Source organism: Globicephala melas, chromosome 2, assembly GCF_963455315.2.
Source record: "Globicephala melas chromosome 2, mGloMel1.2, whole genome shotgun sequence".
Classification (NCBI taxonomy): domain Eukaryota; kingdom Metazoa; phylum Chordata; class Mammalia; order Artiodactyla; family Delphinidae; genus Globicephala; species Globicephala melas.
This window is the reverse complement of record NC_083315.2, coordinates 54,158,808-54,181,551: the sequence shown is the minus strand read 5'-3', so window position 1 is coordinate 54,181,551 and position 22,744 is coordinate 54,158,808. Positions and strand designations below refer to the sequence as shown.

The following is a 22,744-nucleotide window of genomic DNA, read 5'->3' as shown; positions in this document are numbered from 1 at the left end:
TTGTGATCCCATTGCTGGAGGAATGATGCCCAGAGGGTGTCTTGCAGGACGTAGAGCAGATAGACATGCTGCGGCGTCTGTGCCACTCTCCTTGAGGATAGGTGAGTTGTGTGAACATGCCATTTGGCCAATATGTTGCCTTGTTTGGGAATGTGCAAAGCGAAAAGATTTTCTCCCACAGAGCATGATGCGTCCGGCCCATGAGGCACGCGGGACTTTCGAAGAGCCAGAGATTTATCTGGAGCAGTGTGTTGGCGGAACAGCGACGCGGGCACTGTTGCGATGCCGGGTGCGCTGCCGCAGACAGGCACTGTGCCCTTTGAAGCTTCCAGGTCCCCTTGGGTGGCAGGTCTCCTTGGGTGGCAGAGGTCTTCCGTTGGCAATCTGTCTGTGGTTCGCGGGGACAGTGCCTTTGATCTCTGTGAGGTTCTCGGTAGTGTCGCTGTGGCAGTGGAGAAGTGCTAGGATCCGTGGGGTAGGGTCAGTGTCATCAAAGCAGACATGCTTGCGATCTGTAATCCCTGGTGTACAGTGTCCCCCTGTTTGCACGATGTCTGTGGCTTCCAGTAGGGTCGAGTTGGCCCGTGGGCCGGAGGAAGGCACGGAGGAAGAATCTGTCCAGGGTTTGTGCGTTTCCTCGGGGTTCAGGGCCGCCAACACTACTGGCTGGGTGCTGGCGAAACATGGCAGGGATGGTAGCCTAGCTTCGGCTGTGGGGTCCGAACCGGGGTCATGGTTGCTGAAGCCCACCACTTCCTGGGGTGGGCATTCCCATGGGTCCACGGAAATTGATTTGGCCTAGTTGGCGAGAATTCGCACATTAGCCGAATTTCGTTAGTCCCTTGAGTGGTGCCGGCCCGCATCTTGCCAGTAGCGTGCTGCAGGTCAGGGTCGTCCCGACCAGCGGAGGTTCTCTTGCCTCCAGGAGTGCTCAAAGAGGCCCAAAGTGCACATCAGATGTGCTACTAGCTGGCAGGGTCTCTGGGTCCACGTATATGTCATACCCACGGCCGGGAGGCAAGTCTGGTTAGGTCTTTGTGCTTTGGTCAGAAGGCTTGGCTGTGGGAGAGCGGGAATCTGTGGCCTATTTCAAAAGCCCCTGGGTTTCAGAGTTTGCATTTGGCCTCTTGAAGCTTGAAGGGGTCTTTCTCCATTTAGGGAGGGCGGTGTCCAGTGCCAGTGCGCTGTGTATCAACTGTGGCTTTTATGGTTCGGTGTCCCTGAGGAGGACCTCAGGGGCACACGGAGACCAAGTTGCGGATTCAGAGGAACACAAAGAAGCCCAGAAGCGCGTCCTCGTGAGCAGTTACAGTCATATACACGCACAGGTGTGAACACACACATAGAGCCTCTGACATACCGGCCAACGTACATGCCTAACTTTCTGCAGTCGTGTTGTCAGACAAACATTGAGTTCTCAGTATGGGTAGAGGTCCTTGGGAAGCAGGGTCCGGGCTCAAGCCCAGGTAAACATTCGCATGAATCACGTTCTCTGAGGACCCCGGTCCAATTCTGAAGCCTGCGTGATTTATGTCCACTTCTCAGGTGCGGTTTCTGGGCAAGGGTGGCCGACAGTAAAGCAAGAAGTCTTTCGCGTTGTGTGATGACTGGAGGTGCTAAGGAGAACTGGAAAAGTGAGGTGGGGACAGGTTTCTAAGCGTGGTCCCGGATGACTCAGGAAGGTAGGCGTTCACCCACCCTAAGATGTGCCACTGGATATTAGGTTTTCCTCAGACGGGCCCAGTGGCTTCAAGATTAGATTGACTTTTGCTCTTGCAGAGTGGTCTGAGGGCTGTGGATTCCCCAGGGTTTTGGAGTACTACGAGGTCATGGCTCCTCTGCAGACCCGCATGCATGCCCGGATGTGTTCTGCTGCGTCCCAGCACGTGCTTGGATCGATGATGATACCCTTGTGTGCATTCCTTGGAAAATCTGAACAAAATGAGTGAGAACACTCTACCGTCTCCTCATCGAGTCTGAGGTCCAGCACGTTTCCTCTCTCGGGCGTACGGACAGTGAGGAGCGAGGTAGGTAACCTGCGTAGATTTGTGATCCCATTGCCGGAGGAATGACGCCCAAAGGGTGTCTTGCAGGACGTAGAGAAGATAGACATGCTGAGGCGTCTGTGCCGCTCTCCTTGAGGATAGGTGAGTTATGAGAACATGCCGTTTGGCCACTTTGTTCCCTTGTTTGGGAATGTGCAAAGCGAAAAGTTTTTCTCCCAGAGGGCATGATGCTTCCGGCCCGTGAGGCACGCAGGACTTTCGAAGAGCCAGAGATTTACCTGGAGCGGTGTTTTGGCGGAACAGCGACGCGGGCACTGTTGCGATGCCGGGTGCGCTGCCGCAGACAGGCACTGTGCCCTTTGAAGCTTCCAGGTCCCCTTGGGTGGCAGAGGTCTTCTGTTGGCAATCTGTCTGTGGTTCTCGAGGGCAGTGCCTTTGATCTCTGTGAGGTTCTCGGTAGTGTCGCTGTGGCAGTGGAGAAGTGCCAGGATCCTTGGGGTAGGGTCAGTGTCATCAAAGCGGACATGCTTGCGATCTGTCATCGCAGGTGTACAGTGTCCCCCTGTTTGCACGATGTCTGTGGCCTCCAATAGGGTCGAGTTGCCCTGTGGGCAGGAGGAGGCCACGGAGGCCGAGGCTGGCAAGGATTTGTGCGTTTCCTCAGTGTTCAGGGCCGCCAACCCTGCTGGGTGGGTGCTGGCGAAACGTGGCAGGGATGGTAGCCTAGTTTCGGCTGTGGGGTCTGAACTTGGGTCATGGTTGCTGAAGCCCATCACTTCCTGTGGTGGGCATTCCTATGGGCCCACAGAAAGTGATTTGGCCTAGTTGGCGAGAATAGGCACATAGGCCAAATTTCGTTACCCCTCGAGTGGTGCCGGGCTGCATGTTGCCTGTAGCCTGCCGCAGGTCAGGGTCGGCCCGACCAGCGGAGGTTGTCTTGCCTCCGGGAGTGCTGGAAGTGGCCCCAAGCGCACATCAGATGTGCTAGTAGCTGGCAGGTTCTCCGGGTCCACGTATATGTCACACCCACGGCTGGGAGGCAAGTCTGGTTAGCTCATTGTGCTTTGGTCAGAAGGCTTGGTTGTGGGAGAGCGGGAATCCGTGGCCTCCTCAACAGCCTCCGCGTTTCAGAGTTCGCATTCAGCCTCTTGAAGCTTGAAGGGGTCTTTCTCCATTCGGGGGGGCGGTGTCCAAAGGCAGCGTACTGTGTATTAACTGTGGCTTTAACGATTCGGTGTCTCTGCAGAGGGCCTCAGGGACCCACGGAGACCAAGATGCAGATTCAGAGGAACACAAAGAAGCCCAGAAGCGCGTCCTCGTGCGCAGTTACGGTCACACACGTGCTCACGCGTGAACACACACGTAGACCCTCTCACATACCGGCCAACGTACGTGCCTAACTTTCTGCAGTCGTGCTGTCAAACAAACATTGAGTCCTCAGTAAGGGTAGAGATCCTTGGGAAGCAGGGTCTGGGCTCACGCCCCCGTAAACATTCGCATGAATCACGTTCTCTGAGGACCCAGGTCCAATTCTGATGCCTGCGTGATTTATGTCCACTTCTCAGGTGCAGTTGCTGGGCAGAGGTGGCCGTCAGGAAAGGCAAGAAGACTTTCGCGTTGTGTGATGACTGGAGGTGCTCAGGAGAACTGGAAAAGTGAGGTGGGGGCAGGTTAGTAAGCATGGTCCCGGATGACTCAGGAAGGTAGGCGTTCACCCCCCCCTAAGATGTGCCACTGGATATTAGGTTTTCCTCAGACGGGCCCAGTGGCTTCAAGAGTAGATTGACTGTTGCCCTTGCAGAGTGGCCTGAGGGCTGTGGATTCCCCAGGGTTTTGGAGTACTACGAGGTCATGGCTCCTCTGCAGACCCGCATGCATGCCCGGATGTGTTCTGCTGCGTCCCAGCACGTGCTTGGATCGATGATGACACCCTTGTATGCATTCCTTGGAAAATCTGAACAAAATGAGTGAGAACACTCTACCGTCTCCTCATCGAGTCTGAGGTCCAGCACGTTTCCTCTCTCGGGCGTACGGACAGTGAGGAGCGAGGTAGGTAACCTGCATAGATTTGTGATCCCATTGCCGGAGGAATGACGCCCAAAGGGTGTCTTGCAGGACGTAGAGAAGATAGACATGCTGAGGCGTCTGTGCCGCTCTCCTTGAGGATAGGTGAGTTATGAGAACATGCCCTTTGGCCACTTTGTTCCCTTGTTTGGGAATGTGCAAAGCGAAAAGTTTTTCTCCCACAGGGCATGATGCGTCCGGCCCGTGAGGCACGCAGGACTTTCGAAGAGCCAGAGATTTACCTGGAGTGGTGTGTTGGCGGAACAGCGACGCGGGCACTGTTGCGATGCCCGGTGCGCTGCCGCAGACAGGCACTGTGCCCTTTGAAGCTTCCAGGTCCCCTTGGGTGGCAGAGGTCTTCCGTTGGCAATCTGTCTGTGTTTCTCGGGGACAGTGCCTTTGATCTGTGTGAGGTTCTCGGTAGTGTCGCTGTGGCAGTGGAGAAGTGCCATGATCCGTGGGGTGGGATCGGCGTCATTAAAGCAGACATGTATGCACTCTGTGTTCCTTGGAGTACAATGACCCCCTGTTCACAAGGTGTCTGCGACTTCATGTAAGGGCGAGTCACTCTGCGCGCAGGAGGAGGTCACTTAGGACGAGGCTGTCAAGCATTCTATCGTTTCCTCTGGGTTCAGGGCCGTGAAACCTGCCGGATGGGCGCTGGCAAGACATGCTCGGGAAGATGACCTAGGTTCCCCCGTGGGGTTCCAGCCTGGGTCCTGGTTGGTACAATACACCATTTCCCGTGATGGACATTCCCACGGGTCCTCATTACGTGATTTGGTCTAGTTGGCGAGAATTGGCATTTGGACTGTGTTTCGTTAGCCCTTTGAGTGATGCTAAGCTGCCCTTGCCTGTAGCCAGCTGCAGGTCGGTGTTTACCTGCCCATCAGAGACTCCCTTGCTTCTGGAAGCACTGGTTGTGGCCCCAAGTCCACATTAGGTGTGGACTATTAGCTGGCAGGATCTCCATGTCCACATACATGTGACATCCACTGCCTGGAGGCAGGTGTTTTCCAGTCTTTGTGCTTTGGTCAGAAGCGTGGCTATGGGAGAGCGGGAGTCTGTGGCCTATTGCAACAGCTCCTGTCGGTCAAAGTTCGCATGCGGCCTCCTGCAGCTGACAGGGGTCTTTCTCATTTCTGTTGGGGATCCAACCAGGGTGTTGTGTATAAACTCTGGTGTTTACTGTTGGAAGCCTCTGCAGAGGGCCACAGGGACACACAGAGAGCAAGATGCGTATTCAGGGGCACACACAGTAACCCACAAGCGCGTCCTCGTGCGCAGACGACGTCACGAATACACACATACAGCGTCTCACACACAGGTCAGTGTACGTGTCTAACTTCCTGCAGACATGCTGTGAGACACAAATCAATACTTGGTAAGGGATAGAGGTCCTTGGGAAGCAGGTTCAGAGCTGAAGCCCAAGTAAATATTCACATGGATCATGTTCTCTGAGGACCCCGGTCCACTTCTGAAGCCTCGGTGATTTGTGTCCACTCCTCAGGTGCAGTTGCTCGGCAAGGCTGGCTGGCGGCAAAAACAAGAAGACTTTCATATGGTCTGATGACTGGATGTGCCAAGGACAACTGGAAAAAGTGAGGCGGGCACATGTTACCGAGAGTGGTTCTGGATAACTCAGGATGGTAGGCATTCACTCACACTAAGATGTGCCATTGGACATTAGGTTTTCCTCAGATGGGCCCAATGGCTGCAAGAGTGGATTGATTTTTGCTTTTGCTGAGTGGCTTGAAGACTGTGGATTCCCCAGGCTGTGCAGTACTCCAGGGTCATGGCTCCTCTGCAGAGTACTGCAGCCTGTCCAGTTACATTCTGCAGCTTCCCAGCATGTGTTTGGATCGATGATAACACCCTTGTATGCATTCCTTGGAAAATCTGAACAAAATGAGTGAGAACACTCTACCATCTCATCGAAACTGAGGTCCAGCACGTTTCCTCTCTCGGTGGTAAGGCACAGATAATCTGAACAAATTGGAAGATCTGAACAAAATGAGTGAGAACACTCTACCGTCTCTTCATAGAATCTGAGGTCCAATACATTTCCTGTCTCGGGGGTAGGGCACCATTAGGAGTGAGGGCCATCGTCCCCTCGTGACACGCATGCAAACACCATCCAGGGCTCCAGCATTGGAGGAGCTCCTGTTTGAGGGTGGACCATGTCTGCACATAAGCTGGGTCATCTGTGAATCCCATGTCCCTGCTGAAAGGCCGTTGAAGGAATGCGAGGTGGCAGTCTCACCTGCTGGTCTTCAGAGTCAAACTGTATGCTGGTGTAGGCCCAGTGAGCTTGCAGCTTGGGAGGTGTGTTTTGGACAGGATCACGCTTTGTGCATGACGCTTCGGAGGATGCTTCTGGAATCCAAAATGAGTAAGCTTCCCTTGTTGGAGCCTGGAGCCTCCGGCCAGGCCTGTGGCTCTCCCTGTTGTTGTGTTTCACACAGTGAAGTTCTTGAGTGCCTGGTGGGCCTGGAGCAGTGGGTTGGTTTGGGCTGGTGATTGGCGTCGGCGGAAGGGGCCTGATGGATTAGGCCTCGGTGTTGCCATTGTCAGCTCCTCTACTCCAATTCCCGACACAGTGTTGACGTCAAGTTGGTCATCATGGTGTGGAGTGAAGACCGAGTGCTGTATATAATAAGCCTGCGTGGTGGCTGATGGACAGGACATAACAGTAAGGCATGATGAGGAGAGGTCCTGTGTGATGTTGTGGCATGGGCTGTCATCATTGGGTTGCGGGCACTGGCCTCGGCTTACCAAGGATGTGTCATGTTCATGATGGGCTGGCATCAGCTGTGTATGGAGGGGATGGCTTTGCCCGCTCATGTGGATGCCGTCAGGTCGGTAATCTGCAGGAGTTGTGATCTCGTTGCTGGAGGAATGACGATGAAAGGGTGTCCTGCGGGATGTAGAGAAGATAGACATGCTGAGGCATCAGTGCCGGTCTCCTTGGAGGAAGGTGTGTTATGCGAACATGCCCTTTGGCCACTTTGTTCCCTCGTATGAGAATGTGCAAAGCGAAAGTGTTTCTCCCAGAGGGCATGATGCGGCCGGTCCATGTGGCCTGCAAGCCTTTCAAAGAGACGGAGGTATTTCTGGAGCAGTTCATTGGTGGGGCAGAGATGGGGCACAGGTGCTATGTCAGGTGCGCTGCCGCAGACAGGCACTGTGCCCTTTGAAGCTTCCAGGTCCCCTCGCATGGCAGAGGTCTTCCGTTGGAAGTCTGTCTGTGGTTCTCGGGGACAGTGCCTTTGATCTCTGTGAGGTTCTCGGTAGTGTCGCTGTGGCAGTGGAGAAGTGCCAGGATCCGTGGGGTAGGGTCAGTGTCATCAAAGCAGACATGCTTGCGTTCTGTAATCCCTGGTGTAGAGTGTCCCCGTGTTTGCATGATGTCTGTGGCTTCCAGTAGTTTCGGGTTGCCCTGTGGGCAGGAAGAGGTCACATAGGACGTGGCTGTCAAGCATTTGAGTGATTCCTCTGGGTTCATGGACGCAAAACCTGCCGGCTGGGTGTGGCAAGTCATGGCCGGGAAGGGGGTCTAGTTTCCGCTGTGCTGTTTGAACGTGGATTATGGTTGCTGAAGCCCACCACTTCCTGTGGTGGGTATTCCCAGGGGTCCACGAAAAGTGATTTGTGCCAGTTGGTGAGAATTGGCAGTTGGACCGAGTTTCGTTAGCCCCTTGAGAAGTGCCAGGCTGCTTTTGACCTGCAGCCAGCTGTAGATCGGTGTCCACCCGACCATAGGAGGTTCCCTTGCTTCCGGAATTTCTGGGAGGGACCCCAAGTGCACATCAGATGTGCTACTAGCTGGCAGGTTCTTCAGGTCCACGTACATGTGGCACCCATGGCCGGGAGGCAAGTCTGGTTAGGTCTTTGTGCTTTGACCAGAATGCTTGGCTGTGGGAGAGCGGTAGTCCATGGCCTATTTCAACAGCCCCTGTGGCTCAAAGTTTGAATTCAGCCTCTTGGAGCTGATAGGCATCTTTCTTCATTCAGTGGTGTGGGGGGGGGGTCCAAAGCCAAGGCACTGTGTATAAACTTTGGCTTTTAGTGTTCAAAGTCTCTGCAGAGGACCACAGGGACACACGGAGACCAAAATGTGGATTCAGAGGCACAAAAAATAGTCCACAAGTGCGTCCTCGTGCGCAGTGCCAGTCACACATGTGCCCATGCGTGAACACACACATACACCCTCTCACCCACCAGCCAACATACCTGCCTAACTTGCTGCAGTCGTACTGTCAGACATGCATTGAGATCTCGGTAAGGGTAGAGGTCCTTGGGAAGCAGGGTCGAGGCTCCAGCCCAGGTAAAATTTCGCATGAATCATGGTCTCTGAGGACCCCGGTCCAATTCTGAAGCCTGCGTGATTTATGTGCACTTCTAAGGTGCAGTTGCTGGGCAGGGGTGGCCGTCAGGAAAGGCAAGAAGACTTTCGCATTGCCTGATGACTGAATATGCTAAGGAGAACTGTAAATATTAGGCAGGCACATGTTGCTAAATGAGTCCGTGTATAACTCAGGTAGGTAGGCATTCACCCACCCAAGATATGCCTTTGGATATTAGGTTTTCCTTATTTGGGCCCAGTGGCTGCAAGAGTGGATTGACTTTTGCTCTTTCTGATTGGCCTCAGGGCTGTAGATTCGCCTGGGTTTGGAGTACTACGAGGTCATGGCTCCTCTGCAGACCCGCATGGCATGACTGGTTGTGTTCTGCAGCATCCCAGCATGTGCTTGGATCGATGATGACACCCTTGTATGCATTCCTTGGAAAATCTGAACAAAATGAGTGAGAACACTACCATCTCCTCATCGAATCTGAGGTCCAGCACATTTCCTCTCTCAGGGGTAGGGGACAGTGAGGAGTGAGCGCCAGCATCCCCTGCTGACATGCATGCAAACACCACCCAGGGCTCTAGCATTGGAGGGGCTCCTGTCTGAGGGTCGAACGTGTCTGTACATAAGCTGGGTCATCTTATCAATCCCAGGTCCCTGCTGAAAGGCCATTGAGTGAATGCAAAGGGACAGTCTCTCCTGCTGGTCTTTAGAGTCAGAGTGTGTGCTGGTGTACGCCCAGTGAGCTTGTAGTTTGGATAGGTGCGTTTTGGCCAAGATCACACTTTGTGCATGCCACATCAGGGGTTGATTCTGGAATCCAAAATGAGCAAGCTTCCCTGGTTGGAGCCTGGAGCCTTAGGCCAGGCCTGTGGGCTTCCCTGTTGTTGCGTTTGCACGGTGCAGTTCTTGAGTGCCTGGTGGGGCTGGAGCAGTGAGCGGGGATGGGCTGGAGTTGGGCGTTGGTGGAAGGGGGCTGATGGAGTAGGCCTCTGAGCTACCCATTTCAGCTCCTCTGCTGAAGCTGCCGGCACACTTTTTGCGCTAAGTGGATCATTGTGGAGTAGGGTAAGGATCAAGTACTGCATTTAAGCCTGCGTAGTGGCTGATGGCCTGGACAGGAAGGTAAGGGATGATGAGGACATGTCCTCTGTGATGTCGTGGGATGGGCTGTCATTATTGGGTTGCACACGCTGGCCACGGCTTCCCAAGGATGTGTCCTGTCCATGATGGGTTGGCATCAGCTGCCTATGAAGGGGATGGCTTTGGCAGTTCATGTGGATGCGTTGAGGTAGGTAACCTGTGTACAGTTGTGATCCTGTTGCCAGAGGAATGACGCCCTCAGGGTGTCCTGTGGGACGTCGACAAGACCGACATGCTGAGGCTTCTGTGCCAGCCTCCTTGGGGGTAGGCGAGTTATGCGAACATGCCATTTGGCCGCTTTGTTCACTCGTTTGGGAATGTGCAAAGCGAAACTGTTTCTCCCGGAGAGCATAATGCAGCCAGCTCGTGTGGCATGCAGGCCTTTCGAAGAGCCAGAGGTTTATCCGGAGCAGTCCATTAGCGGGGCACTGTTGTGATGCCAGGTGCACTGCGGTGGACAGCCACTCTGCCCTTTGAAGCTTCCAGGTCCCCTCTTGTCGCAGAGGGCTTCTTTTGAAAATCTGTCTGTCCTCCTCAGCGACAGTGCCTTTGATCACTGTTAGTTCCTCGGTAGTGTCGCTGTGGCAGTGGAGAAGTGCCAGGATGCATGGGGTGGAGTGGACATCATCAAAGCAAACATGCTTGTGGTCTGTCTTCCCTGGTGTTCAGTATCCCCGTGTTCGAATGATGTCTGTGACTTCCAGTATGGTCGAGTCGCCCTGCAGGCAGGAGGAGGGCACTTAGGCCGAGGCTGTCAAGGGTTTGAGCGTTTCCTCAGGAGTCCGGGCCTCAAACCCTGCTGGCTGGGAGCTGGCCGAAACGTGGCCGGGAATGTGGCCTAGTTTCTGCCTTGGGGTTCCAACTTGGGTCATGGTTGCTGAAGCTCACCAATTCCCGTGGTGGGTATTCCCACAGGGTCACGGAAAGTGATTTGGCCTAATTGGCGAGAAGTGGCACTTGTTCCGATGTTCATTAGCCCCGTGAGAGCTGCCAGGTTGCATCTTGCCTGTAGGCAGCTGCAGGTCAGTGTTGGCCTTTCCATGAGAGGTTTCCTTGCTTCTGGAAGCGCTGGGAGTGACCCCAATTGCACATCAGATCTTCTCGTAGCTGGCAGGGTCTCCAGGTCCACATATATGTAACACCCATGGCCGGGAGGCAGGTCTCGTCCAGTCTTTGTGCTTTGTTCAGAAGGCGTGGCTGTGGGAATGCGGGAGTCCGTGGCCTATTTCAATAGCCCCTGGGGGTCAAAATTCGCATGCGGCCTCTTGAAGGTGATAGAGGTTTTTCTCCATTCAGTTGTAGGGTCCAAAGCTAGTGTTCCTCATATAAACTTTGGGCTATTACTGTTCACAGTCCCTGCAGAGGGCCACAGGGACAGACAGAGACCAAGACGCGGATTCAGAGGCTCTCACCAAAACCCACCAGCCCGTCCTTATGCGCAGTCACAGAAAGACACATGACATGCACATACGTGAACACACACAAACACCGTCTCACACACAGGCCAACATACGTGCCTGAGTTCCTGCAATTGTGCTGTCAGACATGCATTCTGTTCTCAGTAAGGGATAGAGGTCCTTGGGAAGCAGGTTCAGGCATCACACCCAGGTTAATATTCATACATATCATGTTTTCTGAGCACCCCGGTCCAATTCTGAAGCCTTTGTGGTTTCTGTCCACTTCTCTGGTGAAGTTGCTGGGCAAGGCTGGCCGTTGGCATAGAGAAGACGACCTTCGCATGGTCTGATGACTGGATGTGCTAAGGAGAAATGGAAAAAGTGAGGCAGGGGCATGTTGCTGACCGTGGCTGTGGATAACTCAGGACAGTAGGGAATCAACCACCCCAAGATGTGCCAATGGATATTAGGGTTTCCTGAGATGGGCCCTGTGGCTGCAATAGTGGATTGCCTGTTACTCTTGCTGAGTGCCCTGAGGGCTGTGGATTCCCCAGGCTTTTCGAATACTCCGGGGTCATGGCTCCTTTGCAGAGCCAAGTGGCCTGCCCTGTTGTGTTGAGCACTGTCCCAGTATGTGCTTGGATTGAAGATGACACCCTTGTATGCATTCCTTGGAAAATCTGAATTAAATGAGTGAGAACGCTCCACCGTCTCCTCATCGAAACTGAGGTCCAGCACATTTCCTCCCTTGGGGGTAGGGTACAGTTGGGAGTGGAGGCCAGCGTCCCCTTTTTGACATGCATGCAAACACCACCCATGGTGCCAGCATTTGAGGGGCTCCTGTCTGAAGGTTGACCTTACCTGAATCGTCTATGAATCCCAGGTCCTTGGTGAAAGGCCAATGACGGATTACAAGGCGGCACGCTGTCTTGCTGGTTTTAGGTGTCATACCGTGTACAGGTCCAGGCCCAGTGAGCCTGCGGCTTGGAGAGTTGTGTTTTGGCCATGTTTCCTCTTTGGTCGTGGCACTTTGTGGGGTGTTTGGAAGCCAAAATGAGCCACCTTCTCTTGTTGTGGCCTGGAGCCCCAGGCCAGGCATATGGCCCTCCCTGTTGTTGCCTTTGCCGCGATGAGTTTCTTGAGTGCCCAGTGGGGCTGGAGCAGTGGGCAGGGGTGGGCTGGCGCTGGGTGTCGGAGGAAGGGGGCTGACGGATTAGGCCTCGGTGTTGCCCTTGTCAGCTCGTGTACTGCAACTCTCAGCACAGTGTTGGTGCCAAGTGGGTCATCGTGTAGTTGAGTGAGGACCGAGTGCTGCATTTAAGCCTGCATGGTGACTGATGACCTGGACAGGAAGGTAAGGCATGATGAGGACAGGTCCTGTGTGATGTCATGGGATGGGCTGTCATCATTGGGTTGCAGGTGGTCGCCTCAGCTTCCCTGGTATGTCCCTGAACCGTGAGGGTTGCCATCAGCTGCCTAGGGAGGAGAGGGCTTTTGCGGTCCAAGTGGATGTGTTGTGATTGGTGACCTGTGTCGACCGGGGACCCCTTGCCTGAGGAATGACACCCAAATGGTTTATTGCGGTAGGTAGAAGAGATCCACTTGCTGAGGAGTTGGGGCTGGCCTCCCTAGGGGGAAGTGAGTTATGCAAACATGCCCTTTGGCCCCTTTGTTCCCTAGTTATGGAATGTGCAAGGCGAAAGTGTTTCTCCCAAAGGGCATGACACGGCCTGCCCAGGTAGCACGCAAGCCTTTCACAGGGCCAGAGGTTTATCTGTGGAAAACCGTGGGTGTGGCAGAGATGGGGGCGATATTGCGATGCCATGCACGCTGCCATGGATAGCCAGTTGTGCTCTTTCAGGGTTTCAGTTCCCCTCCCGTGGCAGAGGTCCTCCATTTGAAGTCTTTCTGTGATCCTCGTGGATGGCACCTTGGATCTCTGTGAGGTCCTTGTTGGTGTTGGTATGATGCTGACGAGATTACAGAATGTATGGCGTGGGTTCGACCTCATCAAAGCCGACATGCTTGCTGTCTGTCTTCCGTGGTGCTCAGTGTCTCCCATGTTAGCATGGTGTCTGTGGCTTCTTGTTGTGTCCAATCGCCCTGTGGGCAGGAGGAGGGCACGTGGGACAAGGATATCCAGCATCTGAGCATTTCCTCAGGGACCAGAGCCACGAATTCTGCCAGTTGTTTAGCTGGCCAGAACCTGGCCAGGAAGGTGGCCTAGTTTCCTTGTGCAGTTCGACCCTGCATAATGGTGGCTGAAGACCAACACTTCCCATGATAGGCATGCCTGCGGGTCCATGGAAAGTGATTTGGCATAGTTGGCCTTAAGTGGAACCTGGTCTTAAGTCCTTTGGCCCCTTGAGAGGAAGAGGGGCTGCATCTTGCCTGTAGCCAGCTGCAAGGCAGTGTTGGCCTGCCCGTGGGAGGTTCCCTTCTTCGCAGAGGTGCTGGGAGTGGCCAGCAAGTGCACATCAGATGTGCTAGGGTAGCTGGCAGGGTCTCCAGGTTTATGTAGATGTCACACCCACAGCCAGGAGGCCAGGCTGGTCTCATCAAGTCTGTGTGCTTTGGTCAGAAGACGGTGCTGTTGGAGAGCAGGAGTCCATTGCTTATTTCAACATCTCTGGGGTCAAAGTTCGCATGCGGTCTCTTGAAGGTAGCAGGGGTCTTTCAACGTTCTGTGACAGGGCCCGAGGCCATGGCTCTGTGTATAAGTTGTTGCTTTTCCTGTTTGAGGCCTTTACAGAGGGGTACAGGGACACACAGAGGTCCCGACGTGGGTACAGAGGCACACACAGAAACCCGCAAGTGAGTCCTCGTGCGCAGTCACAGTCACACACACGTGCAGGTGTGTGCGTGTACACATATACCCTCACACTCGCGGGCCCACCTACATGCCTACATTCTTTCAGTCGTGCTGTCAGACACGGATTCACTCCTCCATAAGGGATTGAGGTACTTGGGAAGCAGGTGCAGAGCTTATCACCAGGTAAATGTTGGCATGAATAGTGTTCTCTGAGTATGCTGGTCCAATTCTGAAGCCTGTGTGATTTCTGTCCACTTCTTAGGTGCAGTTGCTGGGCAAGGCTGGCCATCGGCTAAGACAAGAAGACCTTCACGTGGTCTGATGACTGGAGGTGCAAGGGAGACCTAGAAGAAATGGGGCAGCCCAGGGTGCCGAGCATGGCTGTGGGTCACTGAGGACAGTAGGTATTCTCCCACTCCAAGATGTGCCATTCGATATTAGGGTTTCCTTGGGTGGTCCCAGCGGTTGCAAGCGTGGATTGACTGATCTTAATGCTGAGAGGCCTGGGTAGTGGGGATTCCCCAGGCTCTGGAGCTCTCCGAGGTCACTGGGTTCTCTACAGACCCATACAGATTCACTGATCTTAATGCTGAGAGGCCTGCCCTTTGGGTTCTGCAGCATCCCAGCACATGCTCGGAACAATGATGTCTTCCTCATATGCATTCCTTGGAAGATCTACAGGAAATGATTGTGAACACCCTACCGTCTCCTTAGTGAAACTGAGGTCCACTCCATGGCTTCCAGAGGGAATGTAAGGAGAGTGTCATGTTGCAATTGCTGCCTTGGATATCCGCAGTCACATTGTGTGAGTTTAGTTGGCGGGATTCTTGTGGGGAGAAGAACCATTGGGAAAGAGCCTGAGATGCACATCCATGGTGGAAGGCTAGGGAGAGCATGTCATCTCTGGGCACCCAAGTTTAATCAAGCTTCTGTGGTGAGGGTTGGCTCTGGAACCTTGCCGTGAGATGTTTTTATCTGGGGAGAAAGAGAAAGGCAAGGCAAGCGGGAAATAAACGTGACATGGTTGGCTAAGCCCAACCATGGGTGGACTGGTGGGCGGATAGATTGACAATGGGCATAGGGTTCCTGGAACTCCTTTGGGATGCCTTCAGGTGCATTTGAAGGCATGTATAGGGAAGGATTATGGGTGCACGTTCATGAACCATCCCGCCCTTGGCCTCTCCTTTGTCGATTTGCATCATGGCGGGTCCCTGTGCCAGGTAGTATTTGCCTTTGTGGCACAGTATGTTGTCTTCGCAAGAGGGCCAGTTTGGAGGCCATGGGGTTTTTTGACCCTGTCTGGCCACGTTCACCCTATGTTGAAAATGTGAAGGTGTTCCTCAGGACTCCCCAGCGTCATTTCTGTACCCAGCCCACACACTGTTCCCTGAGGATTAGAGCTCTTCCCGGAGGTCTTTGGGTGCAACCCAGAAACAAGGGATTCGGCTTTCAAGGAGAGCCTGCAGGTTTAAGGGCAGAAGAGTTTTGTGGCACTGGGATCATTTTGTCCTGTCACCCACTGGTGGGCGGACCTGTGGTCTCCGGTGTGCCTGGCCTCAGGCCAGAGAAGTCATGCCGTTTCAAGAGTCCGGGCTGCTGGCTGCATTTTCTTATTGCATGGCTCTGGCTGACACATTTGTTCTGGAGGACCTGGATCTCAAGCTTTCTCCGAAGTTGTGGCACTGATGGGCCCAGCATGCGAAAATGCAAGGCGCCAAGTGAAGTAAGCCAGTTGCAGCAAGGGTCTTGTCCCGCAACTTTGGGCATCGAAATGGCTCTGATGCCATTTGCTTTCCATATGGTCCAAGTAAAGGGGCTCTGGCTTGGCGAGAGGCCAGGAAGAATGCCAGTTGGTGAGTCCCATTGGTCAGTCCAGGAGTGCCTCGGGTGCCCTTTGTTGTGGGGCCCAGCGAGCCGCTTTTGAAGGAGGTCATCACTTTTGGCCAAGGGCCATTCCCTTCTGGAAAGTAACTGGGACCGCATTTCCCCTTGATTGTGAGTCCACTGTGAGGAAGCGTATGTGCCAAGAGTGGGTGTGTTTCCCTGGAGGGCAGTGGGTCTTAGGCTGAGGGGACCCAGTTCCCCTGAGGGTGTCTCAGGGGTTTAGGATGACATCATTATGCTTTGTCGGTGGGGAGGGCACCCAGGATGGGAATTACAAGGCTCAAGACCAGGGGGTTGATGGACTACAGCGCACATTGTCCTGATGGACGCCTGCTCTGAAGGCATCCATGCCCCGATGCTTTCATGTTTGGCTGCTGACACACAGACAAAATGGGCAGCAAATTAAACATAGAGGCAACATAGAGCTTACATGTCTGGGTGGTATCACCCTGTCCCTCCGTGCGCCTGTGCACCCATGTACCATCCTCAAGCATCCGTGTTTTCTATCACTCCGAACCAGGTGGAGTGCCAGGGAAGAAAGGCTAGTGGCAGCGTGTGACCCTCTGCATATTCTGTAATACCCAGCAAGTCAAGGAAGACATGGCAAGGCGAGGCGAGGCGAGGCAAGGCGAGGTGAGGCGAGGGGGTCTCAGATGCATGTTGGCATGCAGTCCGTGAGGTTACTGGTGGAACACTCATTGTGGTAAACTGCACTTCTTTACAAAACATAGATGTTTGCCCACGGTACTTTTGCATCGGGGCTGCACCATAATCTTCTGGGGTTTTCTCAGGGAGCACAAGCTCCGATGCTCTGAGACTTGGCTGCAATTCCTGCCCCACGTCTCAGTTCTGGGCACTCCTGAAGGCTGACAAGATTGAGTTCGCTGGCCATCCTGCGGTGGAAGCTGCGACTTTGCACATCCAGCCTTTGAGCAGGTGCTTGGATTCATGATTACTCCCACAAATGCATTCCTTGGAAATCTGAACAAAATGAGTGAGCAATCCCTACCGTCTCCTCATCAGAACCGAGGTCCAGCACTTGCCTCCCAAAGGGAAAGTAAGGAGAAGTTCATGTTTCATTTGCTGCATTGGGCGTCCACAGACACCTTGCTCATGCTGAGGGTGGCGGCATTCTCGTGGGGAGAAGAGCCATTGGGAAAGGTGCCTGGGATACACATCCAAGTGGGAAGGCTAGGGACAGCGTGCTGTCTCGGTGTGCTTGAGTCTAGCCAGGATTGTTGTCCCCTGCCTCAGTTGAACGTGCAGGTGCCAGAGGAAGTGTGAGCTTGTGGCGGGCCTTGGGCCTGCCATTGAGTTCTACAGGCCTTCCCCGCCCCCCAGTCGTTGCTTTGTTCCCTCAAGGAAACAGGTGTCTCTACACTCAGGGTCAGAGCAGGAGTCCTAGCCTAGGCCAGGCTTCTTTGTCATGGTCTGCTTGGGATATGTGATGCAGGGTAGGTGTCTCCTGTTGATCAGGGGAAATCAAATGGACCACTGTCCCCGGAAGTTGGGCCCAAGCTGATGGCTCCTCCTCGGGTTGTGTCCTCCTTATGTGTTAGTGGGCTGGGGGGCTGGAAAATGCCTTAGGCAATTCCCTGGGAAATCAAGCTTCTGTGGTGAGAGGTTGCTATTGCACCTTGCTGTGAGATGTTTTTATGCAGGCAGAGAGAGGAGGGCAAGGTGAGCGGAAAATACCCATGAGTTTCTTTGCTAATCCCTCAGGTAGACTGGTGGGTGAATAGATCACAGTGGGCATAGGGTTCCCAGAAGGCCTTTGTGATGCATTCAGGAGCGTTTGGAGGCATGTGCAAGGAAGGAATATGGGTGCACGTTCGAGGACCATCTCACTGTTTTCTTCTCCTTTGTTGATTTGCTTCATGGATTGTCCCTGTGCCGACAAATGGTTGCCTTCTTGGCACAGTATGGTGTCTTCTCATAGGGGCCGATTTGGAGGCAGTGGGGTGTTTTGTCGCTGTCTGGCCACGTTCCCCCTGTGTTGAAGATATGAAGGTGTTCCTCAGGACAACCCGGCATCGTTTCTATACCCGGCCCACGTAGCGTTCCCTGAGGATTTGAGCTCTTCCTGGAGGTCATTGGGCACAACCATGCAGAAACAAGGGAGTCGGCTGCCAAGGAAAGGCTACAGCTTTAAGGGCAGGAGAGGATGTGTGGTGCGGGGGCCATTTGGTCCCACCACCAGCTGGTGCAGCGAGCCTGTGGTCTCTGGCATGCCTGGCCTCAGGCCACAGATGTCATGCCAGTTCAAGTGTCCATGCTGTTGGCTGGGTTCTCTTGTTTCACGACTGTGGGTACATTTTGTGCTGGAGGACCTGGGTCTCATGGGTCCTCCGAGGTCATTTCACTGACGGGCCGAGACTGCAAAATTGCAAAAACCCACGGCAAGTTACCCAGTTGCTGCAAGGGTTTGCGCCACAACTTTGGGCATTGGAATGGCTCCGATGCCTTTAGCTTTGCGTGTGGTCAAAGGGAAGGTCCTCTGCCTTGGCAGGAGGCCAGGAAGTATGCCTGCTGGTGAGTCACCCTTGGTCAGTCCAGGGATTCCTCAGGTGCCCTTTGTCACGGGTCCCTACGAGCCGCATTTGATGGAGGTCATCACATTCGGCAAAGGGCCATTCGCTTGTGGAAGATCTCAGGGACCACATTTCTCCTTGAGGGTGAGTCCATTGTGAGGAAGTGTATATGCCAAGAGTGGGTGTGTCCACCTGGACGACAGTGGCTCTTAGGCTGAGGGGACCCACTTCCCCTGAGGGTGTCTCAGGGGTTCAGGATGACATCCTTATGCTGTGTTGGCGTGGAGGTCGCTCAGGGGGGTAATTGCAGCGCCCGTATCAGGGGGTTGATGGACAGCGGCGCTCTTTGTGCTGATGGCTGCATACTCTGAAGGCATCTACATCACAATGCATTCACATTTGGCTGCAAACACACAGACAAGATGGGCAGCAAATGAAATTTTGAGGCTAGATAGAGCACACATCTCTGGGTGGTATCACCCATTCCCTCTGTGCACCCGTGCACCATCCTCAAACGTGCATGTGTTCTCTCACCCTGAACCAGGTGCACTGCCAGAGAATGAATGCCACCAGCAGCATTGGGCCCTCCGTATAGTCTGTGATACCTGGTGAATAGTGGACTTTGTGGCAAGGAGAGGCGAGGCAAAGGAGTCTCAGAGGGGTGTTGGCGTGAAGTCCTTGAGGTTCCTGGTGGAAACCTTGTGGCAGTAAGTGGAACATCTTTGCAGAAACCTAGATGTTTGTCCATAGGATATTGTGCACCAAGAGTACACCATTACTTTCTGGGCTCTTCCTGGGGCACCCAAGCTCCAATGCCCTGAGACTTGGCTGCACTTCCTGCCCCATGGTTTGATTCTGGCCAACCCTGACTGCTGACATGATTGAGCTTACTGGCTGTCCCATGGTGGAGGCTGTGAGTTTGCATGTCCAGGCTTTGAGCACGTGCTTGGATCGATGATGACTCCCAAAAATGAATTCCTTGGAAATACGAACAAAATGAATGAGAAATCCCTACCATCTCCTCATCAGAACTGATGTCCAGCACATAGCTCCCAAAAGAAGAGTAGAGAGAGGTCACATTGCATTTAGCTATTGTGGGGATCCACAGCCACATTGTTCAAGTGGAGAGTGGCAGCCTTCTCTGGGAAAAGGGCCATTTGGAGAGGAGCCTGTTATGCCCATTCACCTGGGAAGGCTTAGGACAAATTAGTCGTCTATGGGCAACTAAGTCTATCAAGGTTTTCTGTCTCCTGCTACAGTTTAGCGTGCATTCAGAAGAGGAAGCATTAGCCTTTGGTGGGGCTCTGGCCTGCCAGTGAGTTCTAACATTCTCCCCCGCCCCCTATTCATGGCCTTGTGCCCTCAAGGAAACAGAAGTCTCTGTGCTCAGGGTCAGAGCAGGAGTCCTGGCCTAGATCAGTCTTCCTTGTCATGTTCTGCCTTGGGAGACAGGTTTCAGATTAGGTTTCTCATGATGAGGGGTGAAATCAAATGGGCCACTGTCCCTGGGAGTTGGGCCAAGCTGATGGTTCCTCCTCGGTTGTGATCTGCTTGTGTATTGTGTGCAGGTGGACTTGAATATGTCTTAGTCAATTCTCAGGAAAATAAAACTTCTTTGATGAGGGGTGGCTCTGGCACCTTGCCTTCAGACATTTCGATCCTGGTTGAAGGAGAAAGGAAAGGCGAGCAGGAAATACACGTGAGATGGCTGGCAAAGCCCCCAGGTTTACTGGTGGGTGCATAGATCGATGGTGGCCGTAGGGTTCCCGGAACACATTTGAGATCCCCTCAGGAGCATTTGGAGGCACGTGTAGGGAGGGAACACGGGAGCACATTTGTGGACTGTCCCGCCTTTTTCCTCTCCTTGGTCAATTTGCTTCATGGCAAGTTCCTGTGCCAGCGAATGGTTGCCTTCCAGGCACGGTATAGTGTCTTTTCATGGGGACAGATTTGGTGGCTGTGGGGTGTTTTGTCCATGTCTGGCCATGTTTGCCCTGTGTTGAAGATGTGAAGGTGGTCCTCAGTACAGCCCATCATCGTTACTACACCCAGCCCACATAGTGTTCCCTGAGGATTGCAGATCTTCCCAGAGGTCATTGGGCACAACCATGTGGAAACAAAGGAGTCAGCTGCCAAGGAAAGGCTGCAGGTTGAAGGGCAGGAGAGGATTTGTGGTGCAGGGGTCATTTTTCCTGCCACCCGCTGCTGCGTCGAGACTGTGGTATCTGGCGTCCCTGGCCACAGGCCAGACAAGTTATACCGGTTCAAGTGTCTAGGCTGTTGGCTAGGTTCTCTCGTTGCACGGCAGTGGGTAACACATTTCTAGAGGATCTGGGCCTCACGGTTTCTCCGAGGTCACGTCACTGACAGGCCAGAGTGCAAAAGTGCCAGGCACCACTGCAAGTGACCCAATTGCTACAGTGGTTTGCCCCCCACTTTGGGCATCGGAATGGCTCCCATGACATTAGGCTGCAAGGGTTTTCCTCACCACGGTGGGCATCAGAATGCTTCCCATGGCATTAGCTTTGTGTCTGGGTTAAGAGTAGGTCGTCTCTCTTGGCAACAGGCCAGGAAGTAGGCCTGCTGGTGATTCTCCCTTGGGCAGTCCAGGTGTTCCTCGGATGTCCTTTTTCACGGGTCCCAACGAGCCGCTTTTTTTTTTTTTGCTGTATGCAAGGCTCTCACTGTTGTGGCCTCTCCCGTTGTAGAGCACAGGCTCCGGGCACACAGGCTCAGTGGCCATGGCTCACGGGCCTAGCCATTCCACGGCACGTGGGATCTTCCTGCACCGGGGCACAAACCTGTGTCCCCTGCATCGGCAGGCGGACTATAAACCACTGCACCACCAGGGAGGCCCCCTACGAGCTGCTTTTGATGGAGGCCCTCATATTTGACCAAGGGCCATTCCCTTGTGGAAGATCTCTTCCACTTCAGGGCGCGTCCATTGTTTGGAAGCATATGTCCTAAGGGCATGTGTTTTCCCCTAGAGGGCACTGGCTCTTATGCTGAGGGGGCACAGTTGCCCTGTGGGTGTCTTAGGGGTTCAGGAAGCCATCCTTCTGCTGTGATGGATGAGAGAGTGCTCAGGAGAGGAATTGCAGGGCCTGAGACCATGGGGTTGTTGGACAGCGGGGCTCTTTGTCCTGATGGGCACAGGCTCTGAAGGCATCCGCGCTACGTTGCTTTCACATTTCCCTGCGGACAACATGCAAAATGGGCAGCAAATGAAATGTTGAGGGGAGATAGAGCTCACATCGTTGCGTGGTATTGCCCCTAACATCGGTGCACCCATGCACCCTCCTAAAGTACGCGTGTGTTCCCTCACCCCGAACAAGGGGGAATGCCAGGGAAGGAATGACAACAGCAGAGCAGCCTGGGGCCATCCGTATAATCCGTGATACCCAGTGAAGTGATGACGGTGAGGCAAGGCGAGGCCAGGTGAAGGAGACTCGGAGGGGTTTTGGCGTGCATTCCATGAGGATCCTGGTTTAACCCTTGTTGTGCTAAGTGGCACTTCTTTGGTGAAACCTAGAGGTTTGGCCACTGGAACTTGGGCACCGGGGCTACACTCTCACCTTCTCGTGTTTTCTCGGGAAACGGGATCTTCGTTGCCCTGAAAACTGGCTGCATTTCCTGCCCCATGGCTGGGTTCTGGCCACTTCCATATGCTGACATGATTCAGCTCGCTGACCATCCTGTGGTGGAATCTGCAACTCTGCATTTCCAGCGTTTGAGCATTTGCTTGGATCGACGATGACTCCCAAAAAATGTATTCCTTAGATATTTGAAAAAAATGAGTGAGAAATCCCTACCATCTTCTCATTGGAACTGAGGTCCAGCACGTGGCTCTCAAAAGGAAAGTAGGGAGAGGTTCACGTTGCATTTGGTGGCGTGCTTGTCCACAGCCACGTTGCTCAAGTTTAGGATTCTGGCCGTCTCATGGGGAGAAGAACCATTGGGAAAGGAGCCTGGGATACCAATCCAGGTGGGAAGGCTAGGGACAGCATGCCATCTCTGGGTTCATTGGTCTAGCCAAGACTGCTGTCCCCTGCCACGGTTCAGCATGAGGGTAGCACAGGAAACATGAGCCATTGGTGGTCCTGTGGCCTGCACTTGCATTCTACAGGCTGCCCCCGTGGGGGTGTCGTTGCCTTGTGCCCTCAAAGAAACAAGTCTGTATGCTCGGGGTCAGAGCAGGATTCCTGGCCTAGGGCAGGGTTCTTTGTCACGTTCTGCTTGGGAGACCAGATGCAGTTTAGGTTTCTCCTGATGAGGGGAGGAATCAAATGGGGCACATTCGCCGGGAGTTTAGAAAAGCTGATGGCTCCTCCTTGGGTTCCGTCCTGCTTGTGTGTGCTATCTAAATGGGCTAGAAAATGCCTTAGTCAAGCTTAGTCATGTAAGCTTCTTTGGTGAGGGGTGGCTCTGGCATCTTGTGGAGACACATTGGGATCCCAGTGTAGAGAGAAAGACAAGGCAAGTTAAAAAGGCACTTGAGATGGCTGGCTAAGCCCTCCGATTTACAGGTGGGTGGATAGATCGACGGTGGCCATAG

The 22,744-nt window shown here is 53.8% G+C and overlaps 9 non-coding genes across 9 annotated transcripts; all 9 read left to right on the top strand.

The window, feature by feature from the left end:
• The first annotated feature begins 1,892 nt into the window (after positions 1–1,892).
• Positions 1,893–1,985, top strand: LOC115850917 (small nucleolar RNA SNORD116). Its single transcript, XR_004038539.1, has one exon. It is a non-coding gene; the product is annotated as a small nucleolar RNA SNORD116 (small nucleolar RNA).
• Positions 1,986–3,920: 1,935 nt separating this feature from the next.
• On the top strand, positions 3,921–4,013 carry LOC115850342 (small nucleolar RNA SNORD116). The gene has a single exon (XR_004038359.1). It is a non-coding gene; the product is annotated as a small nucleolar RNA SNORD116 (small nucleolar RNA).
• Positions 4,014–5,929: 1,916 nt separating this feature from the next.
• LOC115850354 (small nucleolar RNA SNORD116) lies at positions 5,930–6,019 on the top strand. The gene has a single exon (XR_004038370.1). It is a non-coding gene; the product is annotated as a small nucleolar RNA SNORD116 (small nucleolar RNA).
• A 2,804-nt stretch (positions 6,020–8,823) lies between these two features.
• On the top strand, positions 8,824–8,914 carry LOC115850911 (small nucleolar RNA SNORD116). Its single transcript, XR_004038371.1, has one exon. It is a non-coding gene; the product is annotated as a small nucleolar RNA SNORD116 (small nucleolar RNA).
• Positions 8,915–11,602: 2,688 nt separating this feature from the next.
• On the top strand, positions 11,603–11,695 carry LOC115850351 (small nucleolar RNA SNORD116). The gene has a single exon (XR_004038367.1). It is a non-coding gene; the product is annotated as a small nucleolar RNA SNORD116 (small nucleolar RNA).
• Positions 11,696–14,409: 2,714 nt separating this feature from the next.
• On the top strand, positions 14,410–14,502 carry LOC115850352 (small nucleolar RNA SNORD116). The gene has a single exon (XR_004038368.1). It is a non-coding gene; the product is annotated as a small nucleolar RNA SNORD116 (small nucleolar RNA).
• Positions 14,503–16,600: 2,098 nt separating this feature from the next.
• LOC115850346 (small nucleolar RNA SNORD116) lies at positions 16,601–16,692 on the top strand. Its single transcript, XR_004038362.1, has one exon. It is a non-coding gene; the product is annotated as a small nucleolar RNA SNORD116 (small nucleolar RNA).
• Positions 16,693–19,137: 2,445 nt separating this feature from the next.
• On the top strand, positions 19,138–19,229 carry LOC115850356 (small nucleolar RNA SNORD116). The gene has a single exon (XR_004038365.1). It is a non-coding gene; the product is annotated as a small nucleolar RNA SNORD116 (small nucleolar RNA).
• Positions 19,230–21,933: 2,704 nt separating this feature from the next.
• LOC115850668 (small nucleolar RNA SNORD116) lies at positions 21,934–22,026 on the top strand. The gene has a single exon (XR_004038458.1). It is a non-coding gene; the product is annotated as a small nucleolar RNA SNORD116 (small nucleolar RNA).
• Positions 22,027–22,744: the final 718 nt, after the last annotated feature.